At 44.7% G+C, this 18,921-nt stretch overlaps 1 pseudogene; it reads left to right on the forward strand.

Annotated features, from left to right (window-relative positions):
* Positions 1–2,086: 2,086 nt before the first annotated feature.
* Positions 2,087–3,774, forward strand: LOC123120249 (F-box/FBD/LRR-repeat protein At1g13570-like; annotated as a pseudogene).
* Positions 3,775–18,921: the final 15,147 nt, after the last annotated feature.

An 18,921-nucleotide genomic window follows, 5' to 3' on the forward strand; every position in this document is an offset into this window, starting at 1 on the left:
TTACGTCGATGCAAGCTTTGACACTGATCCGGATGACTCTGAGTCTCAATCTGGATACATATTGAAAGTGGGAGCAATTAGCTAAAGTAGCTCCATGCAGAGCATTGTAGACATAGAAATTTGCAAAATACATACGGATCTGAATGTGGCAGACCCGTTGATTGAACTTCTCTCACAAGCAAAACATGATCACACCTTAGTACTCTTAGGTGTTAATCACATGGCGATGTGAACTAGATTTTTGACTCTAGTAAACCCTTTGGTTGTTGGTCACATGGCGATGTGAACTATGAGTGTTAATCACATGACGATGTGAATTATTAATGTTTAATCACATGGTGATGTGAACGAGATTATTTAGTGCAAGTGGGAGACTGAAGGAAATATGCCCTAAAGGCAATAATGAAGTTGTTATTTTATATTTCCTTATACCATGATAAATGTTTATTATTCATGCTAGAATTGTATTAAGCGGAAACTTGATACATGTGTGAATACATAGACAAAACACCGTGTCCCTAGTAAGCCTCTACTAGACTAGCTCGTTAATCAAAGATGGTTAAGTTTCCTAACCATAGACATGTGTTGTCATTTGATGAACGGGATCACATCATTAGGAGAATGATGTGATGGACAAGACCCATCTGTTAGCTTAGCATGTTGATCATTCAGTTTTATTGTTATTGCTTTCTTCATGTCAAATATATATTCTTCGACTATGAGATTATGCAACTCCCGGATACCGGAGGAATACCTTGTGTGCTATCAAACGTCACAACGTAACTGGGCGATTATAAAGATGCTCTACATGTATCTCTGAAGGTGTTTGTTGGGTTGGCATAGATCGAGATTAGAATTTGTCACTCCGAGTATCGGAGAGGTATCTCTGGGCCCTCTCGGTAATGCACATCATGATAAGCCTTGCAAGAAATGTGACTAATGAGTTAGTTGCGGGATGATGCATTACGGAACGAGTAAAGAGACTTGCCGGTAACGAGATTGAACTAGGTATGAAGATACCGACGATCGAATCTCGGGCAAGTAACATACCGATGACAAAAGGGAATGACGTATGTTGTCATTACGGTTTGACCGATAAAGATCTTCGTAGAATATGTAGGAACCAATATGAGCATCCAGGTTCCGCTATTGGTTATTGACCGGAGAGGTGTCTCGGTCATGTCTACATAGTTCTCGAACCCGTAGGGTCCGCACGCTTAACGTTCGATGACGATTTATATTATATGAGTTATGTGATTTGGTGACCGAATGTTGTTCAGAGTCCCGGATGAGATCACGGACATGACGAGGAGTCTCGAAATGGTCGAGAGGTAAAGATTGATATATTGGATGATAGTATTCGGACACCGGAAGTGTTCCGAAGTGTATCGGGTACATATCGGAGTACCGGGGGTTACCGAAACACCCCGAGGATATGGGCCATATGGGCCATAGGAGGGAGGCAAGGCAGCCCACAAGAGGTGCCCCCTCCCCACCCCACCCAAGGGAGGAGTCTGAATTGGACTAGGGGAGGGGGCGGCACCCCCCCCCCCTCCTCTTTCCTTCTCCCTCTCCTACTCCTTCTCCCTTCCCCCTCCGATAAAAGGAAGGGGGGCGGATCCTACTAGGAGCCCAAGTGGGACTCCTCCCACTTAGGGCGCGCCTAGGGCCAGCCTCCTCCCCTCTCCCTCCTTTATATAAGGGGGTGGGGGCGCCTCTAAGTAATAGATGATTTGGCAGCACTAATCATTTGCCATGAAGCAGTACAGTAATCATCAAAAACCTTGTTCTATTTAATCCTATTTGTACTTGCTCTTAATTAATATTGTACTCTAGTGATCAACTTACCATTATTCTAGGAATCTTCTCATGGGCCCGTGAGCAATCAGGTTCCGACATTTAGCCCACTCGGAAACACACCCCCACCGATGGAACCCTACAAAACCAACACCTGCCGCTGATCTCTCCCCACTCACTTTACTCACTCCACCCCAACCACCCGCAAAACCCTAGCTTCCCGCCGGCGCTGGCGATGGCCAGCCGGTTCTCCAACGTCGACCCGGTGACGGCGGCCGACATGCGGCGCCAAGGCCTCGACCCGCACGAGCTGGACCGGAGCACGGAGCAGCTCATGTCGCTCATCCACGGCAGCCTCCCAGACCCGCCCGTCTCCACCACCGCTCGCCTCACCGCCCTCCACGCGCGCCCCTCCGACGGCGTGGACCGCATCAGCCGCCTCTCCGACACGCTCCTCCGCACATCGTCTCCCGCCTCCCCGTCAAGGACGCCGCCCGAACCTCCGCGCTCGTCACGCGCTGGCGCGGGGTCTGGAGGTCGACGCCGCTCGTCCTCGTCGACACTCACCTGGTCTCCGGTGGCCGCACCCCTGGGCGCGCCAACACGCCGGACGTCACCGCGGCCGTCTCCCGCATACTCGCCGCGCACCAGGGGCCCTTCCGCTGCGTCCACCTCACCTGCAGCCGCATGGGCGCATACCAGGCTCAGCTCAAGCGCTGGCTCCGTCTCCTCGCCGCCAGGGGCGTCCAGGAGCTCGTCCTCGTGAACCGCCCGTGGCCACGCGAGGTGCGCCTGCCCAAGACGCTCTTCACCATCTCCACCCTCACCCGCCTCTACATCGGCGTATGGAAGTTCCCGGACGCGGCCGGCCTCCAAGACGCCTCCTTCCCTCACCTCCGGGAGCTCGGCATCTTCAGCGTCTCCGTGGAGGACGGGGACATTGACGCCGTCGTCACGAGGAGCCCCGCCCTCGAGATCCTCAACATCCAAGGGAGCATGAAGGGGGTGCGTCTCCGCCTCGTCAGCAACAGCCTCCGGTGCGTGCAGATACGCTCTTTCGCCATGGAGAGCATCGACGTGGTGAACGCCCCGCGTCTCGAGTGCCTCCTCGTGTCGGAGTGTCTCGACCCTGCCGGCGGATCGTGCACCAGAATCAAAATTGGCCATGTCCCCAAGCTGAAGTTACTGGGATACCTGGAGCCAGGAAAATTCGTGCTAGAGATCCAAGACACCGTCATCATGGTAATACACATTCAGCCTCCGAATGATCTTTCAACTTTGCTTGAATTTGCAAAAATTGCAGTTCAGTGTGCCATCATTCTTTCTGAATTTGGTCCATTTCAGGCTGGGATTAAGACAAATGCAAGCATGATGGTCACGAGCGTGAAGACCCTTAGTTTGAGGGTGCGCTTCGGAGTCTATGATGATGTCAAGATGGTGCCCGCCTTCCTCAAATGCTTCCCCAATGTTGAGGCGCTGCATATTACGGTACTAGCATTGCATTCTCATATTGGTGCTGCTGCGCAGCTGCGTTATCCATTACTTGCTGAAATGTTTAGTAATGTAAATAATTTGCAGTCTGAAAAATGTGATCAGCTCACTGGCAAGTTTGACCTCGAGTTCTGGGAAGAGGTTGGTCCCATTGTAAGTGTGTTCTTGCGCCTCAAAGTGATCACGTTTTGTGAGTACCGCGCGAAGCAAGATGAGCTTGCCTTCCTCCAGTACATCTTCTAGAATGCAATGGTGCTCAAGTATGCACATGTTCAGATGGTCAATCATAGATTCACTTCACTGTCCATTGATGAGATGATGTACACCATAAACCATATGCCTGATAATAAATGGGCCAGTAAATTCATCTTTGCTATCGGTGGGTCTCATGGTCCTGAAGGAGGTGAACCTTTGGCTTTTCAGCGAGGAGCAGACCTTTCCAATGACGATCCAGTTGCACCGGTTAAATTCATCACAAGGGGTTAGTTTTCTTTTGCAGTATCTACATGTGATGCACTGTTTTGGATTGTCAATACGTGTTATCTGAAGATTGGGCATGCCTCTAGCTTTTACTAACATGATTAGTTTGAATATATTGCTGTAGTAATTTGGTAGAGCTATTGTACAATATGACCATCTAGCAGCATATTTATTGCTTGCAGATTGCACCCGGTAATCCTGACTGCTCATCTATTTTTTTTATCCCGGTAGTGTTTCATTTTAGTTATTCCAGTATTGAAATGTGAATCTCCTAGTACAGCTATGAGAGCTAGGTTGATTTAGGCATGCATTTCAATGATGATTTGTATTTCAACCAACATTATGACTAGACATCCTTGACCAATTGTACTTTAAACACCAAGCCTTGACTTTCAGGAGGTTGCATGTTTCTCACTTTTGATTTTGCACAAAGATATGATGCATCATGCATGTTATTGAATCATATCGCTTTGCTCCTTGTCCTTGCATACTCATATTTTATTCGTGTTCCTTGTTATATTTAACCAACTTGCTTCATGTTTTTTTGTGCATACCCTGTCAATTAATTAAGATAAGAGCCCACACACAGCTGAACTCCTAGTGACGCTCTCAGCGCATTACCTCACATTTCAGACCACAATGGTGCCACTTTGCCACTACACTTTTTTTTTCGACAAAGGGTGGATTTTATTAACTCAAAATGAAGCATCAAGGGGATACAAACACATTGAGCACACACCCGGCCTCTGCATAACCAGGATGCACACAGCCAACACCAACACACACAAAAGAGGAAAAAAAACGCCAGCAAAGAGCAAAGTCATACAAGACTCAAGCTATGCCTAAGCGAGGGAAAAGAAAAAGAAAAAACACTCTGAAACGATCAAAACAACGGTTGATAAACTACATCAACGACCATATCCGCACCAACCATCTCTTGACAGAACAAGCGCAACGAGAAAGTTTCTTCAACAGCAACGCCTTCAGGAAGGAAACGACGCTTAAACGTCGCCGTCACTGGACCCGACCAACAAAGGTCAGACTCTAGGTTTTCACCCTGAAGAACAAGTCCGAGCACATCCGAGCAATGCCTTCATCAAGGTAACGACGCAAAAACATCGCCATCGCCAGGTATAACCAATTCAGGTCAGACCTAGGGTTTTCACCCCGGAACTCGAGACCGGGTACTCAAGAAGCACCACCAAATCAAAGTCATCATGTTGTCGCCACCACTTTCCGCGATCCCAGCAGCTAAAAGTGAGGCACAGTCTTTACATGCCGGCATGGCTTGCCGCTGCACAACCATCTCCTCTGCGTCAAGCCGTCATCCATAGAATTTATCTCACCGCTGAATGCAAACTGGCCAGATTGAGAGCCACCGAAACTCCCAATGGAGCCTTCCGGTTACATCACACAACCTCGCCAGTGCGAGCTGCTGGCAACAACCAGTGGATCCTAAGAAAAAACTCTCATGAAGACCCTTGAATGGCCACTGCAATCTGCGGCTCGAGTGGCCGGACGGTGCCGCCATGGTCAGGACGAAAATTGCCCCCTCGCATCGATCGGACGAACCACCTGCGGCCAAGTGACAAGCATCGGTCAACCGATGTAAGTCCCAAGGCGCCACCACCAACCTCCTTCGGCCTTGTGATCTGCCGGCGGCAACAGCGGCGAGCGTCTTGGGTCGCTTGGGAAGATGACCCTTATCACCAACGCTGCCATGCTCAACGTACTGGACAGCCGGAGGAAGCTTCGGTCCGAACCTGCATGATCTTGACCGCAGGCTGCTGGAGGAGAATGGATGGTCATCTCCACCCAGGCCATTGCCAAGGCATCACCATGCTGCCCAGTTCAGAATCCCAGATCGCTCTAGCCATTGACCTATGCATGTCCCTGTGCACAGATCGCCTGCCGCTGCATGTCCATGCGCAGATCGCTCTAGCCTTCGGACGTTGCATGAAGATCGCTGCTGAGTTGTTGTTCACCTCGCGCGCCGTTCAGCGCCTTGCGTAGAAGCCATCGCCCGGAGCCCCGCCGCCGCCGTCAGCCACACAGGCTTTGCCCGGCAGCGTCGTCCGGCGGCGGCGAGGGAAGCGAGAGAGGTGGGGAGGTCCCGAAGAAACTGGATCGGGAGCCGCCCGTGCCGTCCGTCCGGACGACGCGGGGGCGGTTGCGTCCAAACTATAGTTCAATTATAACTTTGCCACTACACTAGCTAAATTACTTGGCATTTCAGTGATGATTTATCTTTCGACATCCTTGACCAATTGTTTCCTTAAATACCAAGTGTCAATTTTCAGGAATTTAGAGGCTGTATGTTTCTCAGTTTGATTTTGCACAAAGCTATGGTGCATGTTGTTCAATTCTATTCACTTTGCTCCTTGTATGCTCATATTTCCTTCGTGTTGCACTATTCTTTACTGCCATATTCAAGCAACTTGGTGTATTTGCTTCATTTTTTATTTTAGTTTTGTGAGGAGTATTTGCTTCATGTTGTCTGCATACCTTGTCAATAAATGAAAGAGCCCACGCACAGCTGAACTCCTATTGACACCCTTAGTGCTATATAAAATGTTATGTAATGTACCTCACTTACTGGCAAATTCACAAATCGCCAAGACCTTAAGTGTGCATTTGAATAGAGCCTCAATTTCTTTGTAATGACTCGGTTCCTTCTGTTCTACTATGTTGCTGGACCACTTGTCTACTTCCTCATCCTAATCAGGCTGTCCTTTGTTATGCTTTCGTGCGGTATCAGATGCAGGCGCAGCGCCTCACACTCACCAGAAGAAGTCACAAGCTGGAAAGCGTCGCAACTGAGATCTTCGACAAGTGGAGTCATGGAGTGTGCACTGCAGGCTGTAGGCGTGCTTAATCTGGAGTACTAGCCTGACCTGGTTGCTTTGCATGGTTCTTGTGGTGATCGAGCTCTGAAAATGGTGTCAAGTTCCTACTCTTTTTTGCATGAGAGCAGTGTGCGCGTTGTGGACTTGTGGTATGTCGTCTGTGTGTGTATGGAGCTGTGTAGTCTATGGCCAGAGATCATTTCCAGTAACTGAATGTAGTTGGCAATTTTAGGCACTGCAGTGATCGAGTCAACTGCATTATGAACTACCTGTATGCCGGAGCTCATCTAGTTCTAGTTCAGCATGGCCTGAGCTCATTCTCTGGTACCTAAAAAGGCATGTCGAATTTGGCAACTATTAGGCAGAACTAACGAATCGTTGGACTATGAAACAAGTTTAGTTATACTGTGATGAATTACTTGTACCTTGCGAAGAAAATGCTGAAGGAGGCATCCTAGAAAGCTAACATTGATAGGCCACTTGATAGTTAAAGACAGAACATCTGAAGTTACTGGAAATCTTATCTGGCTGAAGTTCGCAGGGAAAGCATGGCATTCGAACGTTTTTACTGACAATTTTAGTTGTATCGGGGGTGACAATTTCTTCAGAATAACATGACATTTCTGGTTCAAAAAATGCCATGTTATTCTGAAGAAACTGTCGTCCCTTGACAACTAAAACTGCCATCAAAATATTCGCAAATGTCACCCCCTCCCAGCGAACGTCAGCCAGATAAGAGGGTCCAAAGTTATACTTATCAACTAAAAAACTGTACACACAAAGTAAATGCATGTAAGTCTTTTGGAATTTTGAGATATTGTGTACTATCTGCAGGGGCAGAGCCAGGATTCAGACATGGGGGAGGGGAGGGGAGGAGATGATGATGGTGAAGGCAAAAAAAATGCATCACAAAACTACCCATCAAAAAAAATTATAACTTAGCTCTTACTCTTCAGTTGGTTTTGTGGCATGGCAGCCGTCATCGTGCCACCCTAACTCACTCTTGAAAATTGTGTTTGCTTCCTTAATATATAGACACATAGGTCTTTGTGTTTGCTTCTACCTTAATATATAGACACGCAGATCTTTTCTACTCCCTCCTTCCCATAATATAAGAGCATTTTTTACACTAGTGTAGTGTCAAAAATGCCCTTATATTATGAGTCGGAGGAAGTAATATATAGGCACACGGATCTCACGTGTGTTCTCGAGAACAAAAACTACACAATAGTTTTGTATCCAAATATCATTCATATATCACTTTGTCAGACATACACTTATTTTACAGGTGGGGCAATGTCTAGCTACAGCTAATAAAGCGAGAAATCTGAAATTAATTTTATCAGCATTCGAGCAACTCTCAGGTCTTAAGATCAATTTTCATAAAAGTGAATTGTTTTGCTTTGGCGAGGCCCAAGACGAGGCTCACCTGTACGCCGAACTGTTCGGATGTGGGTTGGGCCAGTTTCTGATCACATATTTGGGGATACCGATACATTATCGGAGACTCACAAATGTTGAATAGAAACACGTCGAGGAGAGGCTGCAAAAAAGACTTATCAGTTGGAAAGGTAAGCTGCTGTCTCTAGGAGGAAGATTGGTCCTAATAAATTCGGTACTAAGTAATATGGTACTATATATGATCTCCTTCTTCCAGTTGCCAAAAGGAGTTTTACTTAGATTGGATTATTTCCGATCAAGATTCTTTTGGCAAGGAGATAGCAAGAAAAAGAAATATCGATTGGCTAAATGGAGTGTGGTTTGCCGTCCCAAAGACCAAGGCGGGTTGGGCATTCATGACCTTGAGCTTAAGAATAGGTCCCTACTCGGTAAATGGTTGTTTAAATTACTAACGGAAGATGGTGTATGGCAAACCCTCCTCAGACGGAAATATGTGGGCTCCAAGGCAGTATCCCAAGTATATTGGAAGCCTGGGGATTCTCACTTTTGGGCGGGTCTAATGGCTAGGAAGAAATATTTCTTTTGCTATGGATCTTTCTCGATTAAGGATGGCTCGGAAATTAGATGAGTCAATTGCAAAAAACCACCACATTTGTGGCTAGGTTTGCAGGAAACTACCAAGCCGTTAATCTGTTGCAAAAAACACCGTAAAATCTCTTAACCCGTTGCAAAAAGCACTGAACAGCCGTTTAGCCTCGTTTGATCTCTTTTCCGACAGGTGGGCCGCGAAAACGCTGACGTGGCGTGCGGACAGGCAAACGGCGCCGTTAGGAAGAAAACGGTCAAGACGCCGCGCCGGTCGGTCTGGTTCAGACAGTCCCCCCCGCGCCCCTGTCCTGTCTCTCGCCCCGCTCCCCTCTCCTCTCTCGCCCCTGCTTGCCGCCGGTGATGGCCACCTGGCGTGGCAGTGATGATGGCGGTGGCGGTGGTGCTGGCGATGCATCTGGTGGCAGTGGTGCTCCTGCAGATCCAACAGAGGTTTGTGGCAGTTCAAACCCATCTCAGGCTCCGCCTCTTCCACAGCCGCCGTCGCCGTCTTACTGTGTTGAGTACGCGGCGGCGAGGGCATTCGCCAAGGCCGTGAAGGAAGATCCAGAGGGGAGCCATCACTACGCATCCTCCTTCGGCGGTGTCTCGTAAGTTTTCTCTTTCCATACCCCGATTTGGTTTCTAGGGTTCTAAGTGTATGTAGTAGGCACCGTCGCCATTATTGTTGTTGTAGGTTGTTTATGTGGTCAGACATGTAAGTGAAGTGTTTATGTAGTTCTAGGGTTCTAAGTGTATGTAGTAGGCACCTAAACATTAACTGAATTTTTAACTGAACTTTTAACTGAATTTTGAACTGAAACTGTATTTTTAACTGAACTTTTAATTGAACTTTTAACTGAATTTTTAACTGAACTTTTAACTGAATTGCTTTACTTGAACTGTAGATTGAATGATGAAGTGTGGGAAGTCAGATTCCATTTCCATGACAAAGATAATCTTGAAAGAAGCCTAAATGTGGATGATATCACATTTTACAATCTGATTGCACTAATAGAGCTTGAAGGATATGGGATGACAGACTTTATGTATTATGTCAGAGATCCAGGTGTTGGGGTTTCAGGTATGGAAGAACTGACAGATGATGATAAGGTGGAGGAAATGTTGGATGACCTAGTTATCAAAGGTCAGAAGGTGGTGAACATAACAGTCATCAGAAGTGATGCTCTAAGACCTAGTGATTTGAACATTGGACCAGTTTGTGAGGAGCAGGTTCCATTATCTGAAATAGGTGTGCCAGTGGTGTATGAGATAGATACAGCAGGAGTACTGTTTCCTAGCCCAACAAAGCCACAGCAAGTGCCAGTGCAGGTCATTAACACACAGGAGAGTACATTTTTTAAGCAGAAGTGTGCACCAGTAGCAGAATTTGCAATGGAGCAAGACCAAGATCAAGAGCAAATTGAGCAACTGATGGAGCAGAAGAGGAATGAAGAGATTGAGAAGTTCAGGAAAAAGGGGAAAGAAAAAGAGAAATACAAGGCAGCTAAAAGAAAACTTCCAGAGCTAATGGCTGAAGATTTCACTGATAGTGACAGTGACACAGATTTACTAGCAGATGAGGATATAATTGCTAGGCTTGAGGCAATGAAGAAGCATAGAGATGATCCACTTCATCATATTGAAGGGGACACTAATGTGGATGAGCCATATGAAGCAGATGAGGAGGAGGAGGAGGAGAAGGCACCAGAGGAGGAGGAGGAAGGGAGCAGCATAGGAGGAAGTAAAAGAAAGGGGCCAACTACAAGATCTCATTCTAGTTTAGATGAGATTATTGAGGAAGATTGGTTTCCTTCATCTGATGAGGAGAGCAACCCTGGTGACCTAAGTGAGGAGGACAATGATGGGGCTCAAATACCATGTGTGAAGCTTCCAACTGATAGGAAGAGCAGGGCTAAAAAGAGGAAGCCTAGAGTTTGGTATGATGAGCAAAGGGAGAACCCAGAAGAGCAATTTATGAAGAAGCTTTGTTTCCTAGATGTGACCCAGTTCAGGAGGGCACTTCTTAATTTTCACATCTCACAAAATAGGAACCATGCCTTCCACAGGAACTGTCCAGACAGGATTATAGCTGTCTGCAAATTTGAGAACTGTCCATTTTCATTGCAGCTTCTCAGATAGCACATGAGAAGACATTCTGTATAAAGAAACTGAACTTGCACCACAGCTGCCCAGTAGTAGGAGAGAGCACAAAAGTTACTGCTAAGTGGTTGGCACATGAATGTGAGCAACAGTTGAGGACAGACCCCAAAACACCTGTCCAGACTATAATTTCAAACTTGAAGCAAAAGCATGGAATAGAGGTATCTATACATATGGCCTATAGGGCAAGAAAGCTAGCTAAAAATGTAGTCCTAGGAGATCAGAAGGCACAATATCATAGGATAAGGGATTACCTATATGCTGTGCTAGAAACCAATCCAGGAAGTAGATGCATTGTCACAACAAAGCACCTGAAACTACATCCAAGCAAAAACCCAAGATTCCATGGCTTGTTCATCTGCCTCAATGCTTGCAAAGAGGGTTTCCTTAATGGTTGCAGACCATTCATAGGTATGTGCACACCTACTAATTAACTAGTGACTCTACATTTATATGTGCAGACCCACTAATTTGTTGGTAATCTACTTGTGATCTTGTATGATAGGTGTTGATGGTTGCTTCATAAAGTTGACAACAGGGCAGCAAATCTTGGCTGCCACTGGAAGAGATGGAAACAATAACATATTTCCCATTGCTTTTGCAATAGTGGACAAGGAAAACACAGCAAGCTGGTCTTGGTTTCTTACTCAATTAAAATATGCCATTGGTGGTGAGTCAGGCAAGTTTGGCTACTACACTATTATATCTGACAGGCAAAAGGTACTACTATCTCTACTCTAATCATTGCTTGCATTGCTTATTAGTTGTCTTTGTTTATTAATTTCATACATGGCATTGTTGTAGTATTCTCAAACTGTAGTTCATTCAAACAGGGCCTTCTTACAGCCATAAACAATGTATTCCCCAATTGCAAACAAAGATTCTGCCTTAGACATATTTATCAGAACTTTCAAACTGCTGGTTTTAGAGGGGAAGAGTTGAAGAAATACATGTATCAGGCAAGTTATTCCTATACTGAGCATGGTTATGTAACTGCAATGGAAGGCATGAAAAAGGAGTGTGAGCCAGCTTGGAAATGGCTATCTAGGATACCAAAACATACATGGGCTAGGCATGCCATGGACAACAATTGCAAAACTGACTTGGTAGTGAACAATATAAGTGAAGTTTTTAACAAGATGATACTTGATGTCAGAGCCAAACCCATTAGAACTATGGTAGATGGGATCAGGACAAAGCTGTTAGTGAAGTTCAATGCAAATAGGACAAAGACTGAGACTGCTAAGTGGCAGATATGCCCAACATATGCTGAGAAGCTAGAGGAAGCAAAACATCATTCTAGGTTTTGTCAGTCTATCAAAGCTGGACCTGATCTCTTCCAGGTGACAAGTGGAGAAAGCACATATGCAGTTAACTTGTTGCTACATACATGTGGTTGTAGGAAGTGGGACAAGTGTGGAGTACCTTGCAATCATGGTGTTTCTGCAATCAACAAGGCAAAACTACAGCCAGAAGATTTTGTTCATGATTTCTTCAAGAAACCAATGTATAAGGCAGCTTATAGTCCAATAGTTTTCCCTGTGCCTGGGCCTGATTTGTGGCCAAAGACTAGAACCCCTGACATTGAACCACCAGTGTTCAAAGAAAAGCCAGGAAACAAAGAGACAAAGAGGAGAAAGAGCAAGTTTGAAAAGCCAGCTCCAAAGGATACATCTAGGATGGGAACTATCACTTGTAGCAATTGCAATAGGACTGGGCATAGATACACTAGTTGCAAGCAGGCTCTTAAACCATCCCTAGCTATGAGAATGAACCAGCACCAGGTAACTATTGTTGTAGGTTTTTGTACAATTTCACATACTAGTTTCTAACATTTGTATGCTATAATTTCAGGAAAACAAGAGAGATGATACACCCAGAACTGTATCTGCTCCTGCTCCCATGCCACCAAGGAGAAGTGCTCCTTCTGCTCCTGCTGCTGCTCAAACTGCAGCTCCAGCTCCAAGGGCTCCAAGGGTATCAAGGAGAGCTCCTTCTGCTCCTGCTTCAGCTCCCAGTGCACCAAGGAGAGCTCCTTCTGCTCCTGCTTCAGCTCCCAGTGCACCAAGGAGAGCTCCTTCTGCTCCTGCTACAGCTGCTGCTCCTCCTGCTACAAGGGCAACAAAGAAAGCTAAAACTACAAGGGCTGCAACTTCTACTGCTGGTGCTGGTCCAAGTTCTACTGCTGGTGCTGGTCCAAGTTCCTCTACTGCTGCTGGGCCAAGAGGAAGAAACAAGTTCATCCCCCCAAGAGTTGCAGGTAGTGGAAGAGTGAGGAAGCCATCCTTTAAGATGTCTGAGTGGTTCAACTGTTCTCAAGGGAGCAGGTGAAGTTGTGTTAATTTGTGGTCAAAACTTGTGTTGCTTCTGGTTGTCATGAGTACTTTCATGTTCTAACATGTTCTAAACATCTTTATTCTGGTTGTCATGAGTACTTTCATGTAAGGTACCTAGTGGACTTGTTGGTCTGTGGTGAGCTGATGATGTTCAAGACATCTTTATTTTGGTTGAGTACTTTCTGGTTAGTTGTGGCTCCTAATTTTCTTATTGTTTGCTAATAAGTGTGATGACCTAATTTGATCATCTAGGGTGCCTCGGCATCGACGGCATCCACGATAACCTAATATGATCATCTAGGGTGCCTCGGCGTCGACGGCATCCACGATAACCTAATATGATCATCTAGGGTGCCTCGGCGTCGACGGCATCCACGATAACCTAATATGATCATCTAGGGTGCCTCGGCGTCGACGGCATCCACGATAACCTAATATGATCATCTAGGGTGCCTCGGCGTCGACGGCATCCATGATAACCTAATTTGATCATCTAGGGTGCCTCGGCGTCGACGGCATCCACGATAACCTAATTTGATCATCTAGGGTGCCTCGGCGTCGACGGCATCCACGATAACCTAATTTGATCGTCTAGGGTGCCTCGGCGTCGACGGCATCCAAGATAACCTAATTTTATCATCTAGGGTGCCTCGACGTCGACAGTATCCAACATATCCTCATTCCATCATTTAGGGTGCCATAGTTAACATCAATGACATAGTTAACATCATGACAGTATCCAACAACTCTAGTTAACATCATGACAGTATCCAACAACTCTAGTTAACAACATAGTTAACATCATGACACCATAGTTCAAAGCTTACAAGACATAGTTCAAGGCTACACCCTACTTCAAATACTACAAACTGCCACTAGTTCACACATTACAAGCCATAGTTCAATGCTTGAAACTTAAGATAATGACCCACATGGTCAGATTACAAATCACTCTTCATCGCAAATATCCTTGATGTCCTTCAGCTTTCTCTTGTTCTTGTCACTAGCTTTGACAAGATCAGCAATGTGAAACTCCAAATTCCTCCTCTCAGTGCTCAACTTTTCCTTCTCCTTCAAATGAGCAAACTTCAGATTCCTAATCACATTACCTTGGGCAACCTGAATGCTCTTCAACTGGTCAACCTTTTGCTTCAGTTCTTTGTTCTCAGCATCCATTGCACCCAGCTGTTCCTTCAAAGCTGAAATATTGTTGTCCAAAGGAGGAGTGATCTCCTCATGTTCACCTTGTTGGACTTCATTTTCCTTGGGAATATTGTCCTGGGTATCAAGTAGGTTGTTCACATCCTCAACAAGCTTCTCATAAGTCTCCTGTAGCTTGTTCTTCTGTGATGTGAGATTGTGGACAAGTGATGAATGTTCCAGACATGCCATCCTATTAGCACGCTGGCAATCCTCATACAAAAGCCATAGTTTGTGAAGAGCATTCTGCAGATGCTCTGGCCACTCCTCATCTACCCAATGAACAACACCGCAACTGCTTGCTTCCTGCAAAACAACAAGTACAAATGCATTTACTTCCTTTTTCACTTCACTTCTATTCTGGCCACTCCTCGTCTACCCAATGAAAAACACCACAACTGCTGGCAATTCTATTCAGTCTATTAGCAAACAACAAGTACAAGTACAAAACAACTATAGTATACTGCACATGCACAATTCAGCTCAACTCTGAATTTATATCTGAATTTTTAACAGCATACTACACTGAATTTACTTCATTTATACCTTAATTTTTAACAGCACAATACAATTCAGTTCAATTCATTTACTTCATTTATATCTATGAACAATGCACTATGATACTTTTTAACAGCACAATTTACTTCACTCAGTCACTATGGATACCTTAATTTTATATCTTTATACTTAATTTTTAATAGCACAATTTAATTCATTTACTTCATTTATATCACTGTGGTGTTGTTCATTTATATGTATGAACAATTCATTTACTTCACTCAGTCACTATGGTATGGTACATGACAGTACCTTTAACTAAACTACTAGGTGAACAGTGAACATGAACAATGAACAGCGAACATGAACAATGAACAGTGCATATGAACAATTTATAGTTTCTTCACAAAATGAGCAAACTACAGATTTTTGCTAGCACTCACATCAAGTCCACAGGCAATGAACCTCCTCCCAGTGCTAATCCCTTCGAAGCAAACATGCCTCTTCGCCGGCTGGCCATGCTCACACATCACCATCACCTCATCATCAACACCAGAGTAGTTCGGGTCCTCGATTGTAGCCGGGATCTACATCAACAAAAGAAATGCACAAAATCCATCTCACGGGTTCAAATCGAGCAGGAAAAACAAAATCCCCAAACCGAAACCCTTGCTCAAAGAACCCTAGCTACGAGTTCAAATCACTGACCTTGATAGGGGAGCCGCCTGAAGAGTACTCGTAGCCCGATTCCTCGCTGTCGTCGCTCCACGAAACCATGGCGGACGGCGGCCAGCTGGCTTCTCACCGACGGCGACCAGAGCCAGAGAGAGGAGGCAGAGGAGAGGGGCGAGAGAGAGAGAGAGGGCGCGGGGCATCTGTCTGGCGAGCACCGACAGGACCGACCGGCGCGGCGTCTTGACCATTTTCTTCCTAACGGCGCCGTTTGCCTGTCCGCACGCCACGTCAGCGTTTTCGCGGCCCACCTGTCGGAAAAGAGATCAAACGAGGCTAAACGGCTGTTCAGTGCTTTTTGCAACGGGTTAAGAGATTTTACGGTGTTTTTTGCAACAGATTAACGACTTGGTAGTTTCCTGCAAACCTAGCCACAAATGTGGTGGTTTCTTGCAATTGACTCAAATTAGATTCTGGGAGAATAAGTGGCTAGGAAATGCCACTTTCCGGGAACAATATCCGGCTCTATACAACATTATACGTCACTAGGGCGATACTATCGCCACGGTAATGGAATCATTTCCGCCAAATGTGACATTCAGAAGGGATTTATTTGGACCCAGACTACAATCGTGGAACATCCTGCTCCAGCGGTTGTCCACAGTGCAATTGTCACATGGGTCTGATGTATTCCGATGGAACCTACATGGGAATGGACAGTTCTTAGTAGAGTCTATGTATAGAGCGTTAATCCAGTCTGATGTGCCAGTTGATAATAACAAGAAGATCTGGAAGATGAAGATACCGCTTAAGAATAAAATCTTCGCATGGTATCTTCGTCGTGGAGTTATTCTTACTAAAGATAACCTTATTAAGAGGAATTGGCATGGAAGTCCGCAATGTGTCTTTTGTCACCATGATGAGACAATAAAACATTTATTCTTTCAATGCAAATTGGCTCGTTCTATATGGTCAGTCATCCAAATAGCTTCTGGCTTGTATCCTCCTTGTAGTGTTGCTAATGTGTTTGGCAACTGGCTACATGGGATTGATCACAGGTTTAGAACCCTTCTCAGAGTGGGAGCGCGTGCCGTTATTTGGTCGCTTTAGCTCTGTAGAAATGATAAGGTTTTTAACGATAAAAGTACTTCTCTTATGCAGGTTATCTACAGATGTACCGGGACTCTTCGTTTATGATCCTCTCTACAATGTGTGGAGAATCGAGACATGTTTATGGAGGTGTGTACACGATTGGAGGCTACGGCGAGGGATACTTTTACCCAACATGGGTGGCAGCATGATCTTAGGATTGGCCTCCCTCCGCTTTAGGCATTATACGGATACTGCATGTTTTTCTTGTATTTCGCCTTTTTTTAATGAGAGGATATTGTTTGGCTATGTGCATCTTAGCTATGCAGAGGCTGGGTGTAATGCTTAAATCTTTTAAGTAATAAAGCGCCCCTTTTCAAAGAATATAGGGCAATAATTTCACATACGCAGACGAAGTTGATAAGAAAACTACTTTGAGATATGACATGAAAAACCTTGCTACAAAAAAGGGAATAAGGAAATTTAAAATATACAAACAAGAACGATCATTGTATAACCAAATGATTGGCATTTAGGCCTTCTTTGGTTTGTAGGAATTTCATAGGATTTCTATAGGATGGGATTTGCAAAGGAAAATTTTCTTTGAAGCTCTTTGGTTTGTAGGAATGGATTCCTATTCCTATGTAGGATAGGAATCAATCATTCGCATTTTGGAGGAAAAAAACATTAGCTAAGACTCAATGGAAAAATTCCTATCCTATGCATCAAATGACATCTCCTTTTCTATAGGAATTGAGATGCATGTCATCTCACTTCCTATGATTTTCCTATTCCTGTAATATTTCTATCCTATGAACCAAAGGAGGCCTTAGCTTGCATTTATATAGGTTTGAATGACAAATCATCACTGGTTGTATTGTGAAATTCTGTTGTTGTATTAGGAAACAATACCTAGAGAATCAATCCAGCACTTGCTCTTTCCCTCTTCTGCTGAGTTGAAAACTCAAAGTAGATCGGCTGGTCGTCGTTGGCTTGCGCGCGATTTCTAACGATTGTGGGTGCCCTTGGCCCTAGCGTTGCGATGCAACCCAAAATGTTAAATATCTGATGTATAACAATACAAGATGAGAATTGAGAGAGATTAGCAGATAGTGTCATGTATTAACCTTGGCTAGTGCGTGGGCTGCAACCTGAAGAATTGGCAAGTGAATCAGCATGTGTTGCCATGTGAACTAAATTCACATGCCAAGGGGTAACAATCATCAATGATGGCTGCTGCATTGCCTGCATACTGACTGTCCTTGAACTCTAAGTACCTTTTCTAAACACATTGCATTGTACATGGTGTAATCTGCACGCACATGTCTTTTTTTAGAGATTTGCACGCACATGCTAATCATGGATATAGTGCCCAGCCCTTAGGGGAGGCTAATCTGGACTTCCCAAGGACCTGAAAATGACTCACTAGTGGGCTTTTACATGGGCATGTTTTCCTTTACTTTTTTCCTGTTTCTTTTTTTTTGTAAATGCACATTTTATTCAAATTTCATGAACTTTTTTCAAATTAACGATTTTTCAAAATTGATGTTTTTTCAAATTCAATGATCTTTTCAAAATCAATAAACTTTTTTTCCGAATTTGATGGTTTTTCTCAATTTGGGGAACTTTTTCAAATTGACTTTTCTTTTCAAATCCGTGAACTTTTTTTAAGTTTGTAAACTTTTTTTCAAAATGTGTGAACATTCTTTAATTCACTTTTTTTTGTGGTTTTAAATTTTTACATTTTTTTTCGTATTTTTAACGTCAACTGGTCAATCACGACCAGTCAAAATGTGATGGAGCAACCAAGGGGAAAACCGGTCAAGCGACCGATCGCTCGCCTTCTACATGGGCCGGCCCACATGCAGGGGTGTGTGACTGCTGGTTCCTCCAAGTGGCGCTTAACTTAAGGCAGCACATAGGAGCTCCCGGGGGCCAAGTACTTATTTACGTGCATCGTATCTCTAATTAGCTATGCCATGCTCAGTGCCTGGTTGATCAATAGGGGTCGGGGGCTAGGCCTCTGCTCGCCCCCATGTCTCCACCACTGGCTATCTGCCTCGGCGATTTCTCCTCTGGTGAGAATAATGTGGCTTCTCAACATATCTGAATGACACTGTTACCATAAATTAGTTATTTGGTGCTTCCTCCCTTACTGTTGACGGACGACTCAAGAACAAGCTTGAATTCATGGCTCATTTTTTATATACATGTAGTTCAAAACGAATATTATTCGATAAGTGGCTAGAAATGCAATTCTTTTTTAAAATTAGCAAATGGTTCAAAAAAAGGTTAAAATCCGGATTGCTAACATAGTTTAATACGTTCCATGTGGGAAAATTAGGGATGTTTTAGAAAAAAAC

The sequence above is a fragment of the Triticum aestivum genome, chromosome 5D (genome assembly GCF_018294505.1).
Source record: "Triticum aestivum cultivar Chinese Spring chromosome 5D, IWGSC CS RefSeq v2.1, whole genome shotgun sequence".
NCBI lineage: Eukaryota > Viridiplantae > Streptophyta > Magnoliopsida > Poales > Poaceae > Triticum > Triticum aestivum.